Genomic DNA, 4,233 nt, shown 5'->3' on the forward strand with positions numbered 1-4,233 from the left:
AAATACACACAAGAATGATCACATGGACACAAATCATATAGCATGCAATAATATACGATGAAAATAAATTTAAATGTTGTTGTATAAATATTAAGTGACATCCTTTTCCACAAGTCTCAACTGTTACGACCTTTTCTGGTTCAAACTTTTCATAAGTCCACTTGGTAATTTTTTGTTAGTTCTATGCACTTTTAGCGTAATATAAATACAACGTCTAGATATTAGTCAACGATCTTTCTTACGAGGGCGCTGGATCGTTATGAGAAATGATTCTGTACACAAAAAATGAATTATATATATATGCCGGAAAAGGTGTACCAAACAACACGAATATTAATAAAAGGTAACAATTAAAATAAGTATCTATAAATATTTCGCATCATCAGTATGATAATGATGATGTAAATAAATCATATCATGGCAATCTATTCTGATTTAACTAAAACAATCTTAACAGTTATGCAATTAAAAACCGTTCGATCGTTATATAAACTGTGTATATATATATATATATATATATATATATATATATATATATATATATATATATATATATATATATATATATATATATTAGTATATGTGTCTAAGTACTAGATACATGTATGAATTATTGATTTATCTAAAAGTGTAATTAAATCAACAAGGAAACAGTGAATAATATTATCTTTTAGGAAATAGATTGTAAAGATAACGAATAATGTAACAGGATCCTCATTGAGCAAATACTTTAATTTTGATCTTTTTTTGTAATGAAGATTTCCTTTTCATATCATGCACGATGAAATTAAAGTTCTTTAAAACAAACTTCTTCAAATGTCCTCGAATTTCGAGAACAATGAATAGAACAATCTATAAACTTAAGCTACTCTGACAACAGTGACATTCAGAAAAAAATGACTTGATTGAGATGCATACCCTATGAAACAAATACACAAAATACGCCGTGGTGTGATTGAAAAATGTTTTAGTTCTTTTAAAGTTATTACTATGAATTTTAATAGCCCTTATCAACTAAACAATTAATGAATAATCAATGAATAAGACGAAATCTTTTTTTTTTTCTTTACCTCTTTTTACATGTAAATTATCTCTGAGTGTGTATATTTACCCAGGCATGCCAGTGTGTCGTACAGAAAACATTCTGTATCTTTGATCATGATCTAGCCTTTACATTATTGACAAAATTAATGCATACTGCGGTTACTTTTATTAAAGGACAAAGTACATACATTTTTTTTGTAATATATTGATAATTGCGGATATGTCATTTGTACAAGTTTACGATTATCTGCGGTGGATATATAAAGATTTACATGAAGCGACTAATTGCATCAGTTCGACAAATATGACTGGATGCTTTATAAATTGAAATGTTTTAATGCTGAGATTACTATAACACATATATAGTAATCTCGGCGTAATGCTAGAGATATAAATCCTTGAAATGTGATAATTTGATTTTATATTACACCGGCTAATACATGTAGTCAGTAGTATATTGATTCGTGAAAAATTCATGTCTGTGCAATGCAAACGTGTTAGTTTTTAATCAATTTATCTAATGAACAAGTTAATTACAATATTCTTCCCGTTTCTATTTCATAATGATTCAATGGTAAACTTGATCGTGTTTTAGCCAGCTTATGACAAATGGCTAATCCGTTATTTCATTGATTTTAATTATAATCTTTGAAATACTGACTTATTATTATATGTACATGTAATTGCCTTACTTTGGTTTTGTTAAAATAAAACGCCAACAGACGAAATATTTCTAATCTATCCATACCGTATATAATATAAATATTGTCACTGGCGAGACTGACTGTCTTAATTCAATTTCAATTTTAAATAATTTATAGATAAAAATATTGTTAAAGGGAACTGGATGGCAGAAAAAGCATACAGGTGTATACTACTTCCCTCTAACAAGATGGAACAAGACATGACAAACATAATAAATAATTTACATAGTAATTAAGTCAATCAATCAGTGATGAATTCGGTTGGCCATATGGGAATTCAAGTAATTATTTGAAACTTAAACTTTCCAACTTACACAATTGGGTTATAAATAATCTAGAAGTAACAACAAAAACTAGAGGATCTAAAGAGCCTGTGTCGCTCACCTTGGTCTATGTGCATATTAAACAAAGGACACAGATGGATTCATGACAAAATTGTGTTTTGGTGATGGTGATGTGTTTGTAGATCTTACTTTACTGAACATTCTTGCTCCTTACTATTATCTCTATCTATAATGAACTTGGCCCGGTAGTTACAGTGGAAAATATTTTGTAAAAATTTACAAAAATTTACAAAATTTATGAAAATTGTAAAAAATTGACTATAAAGGGCAATAACTCCTTAAGGGGTCAATTGACAATTTTGGTCATGTTGACTTATTTGTAGATCTAACTTTGCTGTACATTATTGCTGTTTACAGTTTATCTCTATCTAAATGCTTTGGTTTCAGAGATATGAGCCAAAAACTGCATTTTACCCTATGTACTCTTTTTTAGCCATGTCGGCCATCTTGGTTCGCGGGCGGGGTCATCGGACACATTTTTTAAACTAGATACCCTAATGATGATTGTGGACAAGTTTGGTTAAATTTGTCTTAGTAGTTTCAGAGGAGAAGATTTTTGTAAAAGATTACAAAAATTTACAAAAATGGTTAAAAATTGACTATAAAGGGCAATAACTCCTTAAGGGGTCAACTGACCATTTTGGTCAAGTTGACTTATTTGTAGATCTTACTTTGCTGAACATTATTGCTGTTTACAGTTTATCTCTATCTATAATATTATTCAAGATAATAACCAAAAACGGCAAAATTTCCTTAAAATTACCAATTCAGGGGGAGCAACCCAACAACGGGTTGTCCGATTCATCTGAAAATTTCAGGGCAGATAGATCTTGACCTGATAAACAATTTTACCCCTGTCAGATTTGCTCTAAATGCTTTGGTTTCAGAGATATAAGCCAAAATATACATTTTACCCCTATATTCTATTTTTAGCCATGGCGGCCATCTTGGTTGGTTGGCCGGGTCACCGGACACATTTTTTGATGATTGTGGCCAAGTTTGGTCAAATTTGGCCCAGTAGTTTCAGAGGAGAAGATTTTTGTAAAAGTTAACGACGACGGACGACGACGCCGACGGACGACGACGACGGACGACGGACGCCAAGTGATGAGAAAATCTCACTTGGCCCTTTGGGCCAGGTGAGCTAAAAATGGTGGCGTGATTGAGCAATTTAGGTTATTTATATAAGGTCTTAGAATACAATTTTATTTTTTTACAGTAAAAAAAAAATTACCGAAAACGATTTATTGTCGGATTTTATCATGAGCTACATGATGGGCGTCACTAGTGGAAGATAAACTGTCTATATAATCCGGAGAACAAGATATAAAATGAAAGAACCTTCGTGAGCGCGCTCACCTACCCCACGTCCCCACATTGTCATTGGAGAAATAAAATAAGTGTAAGAAAAAAAAAATGTATCAAAAAAAAAAATTCAATCATAATTTCCTGTCAATATGAACATCTACGTAGAATGTCCTTATTATCTGAAAAGGTTTCATGAAATTCTGTTGTGTGGTTTGAGAGGAGATGCGATGACAAACTGTTGCAGTAGTACATTAAAGTAAATAAGTTCAAAGGGGCGTAACTCCTAGAAAAAGAATTGAATCGTAATTTCCTGTCGATATGCACAACTACATAGTATGTCCTTATTATCTAAAAAGGTTTCGTGAAATTCTGTTGTGTGGTTTGAGAGGAGTTGCGATGACAAAAGGTTGCAGTAGTATATTGGGCAAATAAGTTCAAAGAGGCGTAACTCCTGAAAAAAAAATTGAATCGTAATTTCCTGTCGATATGCACATCTACGTAGTATGTCCTTATTATCTGAAAAGGTTTCATGAAATTCTGTTGTGTGGTTTGAGAGGAGTTGCGATGACAAACTGTTGCAGTAGTATCTTGGGCAAATAAGTTCAAAGCGGCGTAACTCCTGGAAAAAAAATGATTCGTAATTTCCTGTCGATATGCACAACTACATAGTATGTCCTTATTATCTAAAAAGGTTTCATGAAATTCTGTTGTGTGGTTTGAGAGGAGTTGTGATGACAAGAAACAGGACTGACGGACGGACAGACGGACTGACGGACGGACAGACGGACAGGCGGACGGACAGACGGACAGACGGACGGACGGACGGGTCAAAA

The sequence above is a fragment of the Mytilus californianus genome, unplaced genomic scaffold (assembly GCF_021869535.1).
Source record: "Mytilus californianus isolate M0D057914Y unplaced genomic scaffold, xbMytCali1.0.p SCAF_5, whole genome shotgun sequence".
Lineage (NCBI taxonomy): Eukaryota > Metazoa > Mollusca > Bivalvia > Mytilida > Mytilidae > Mytilus > Mytilus californianus.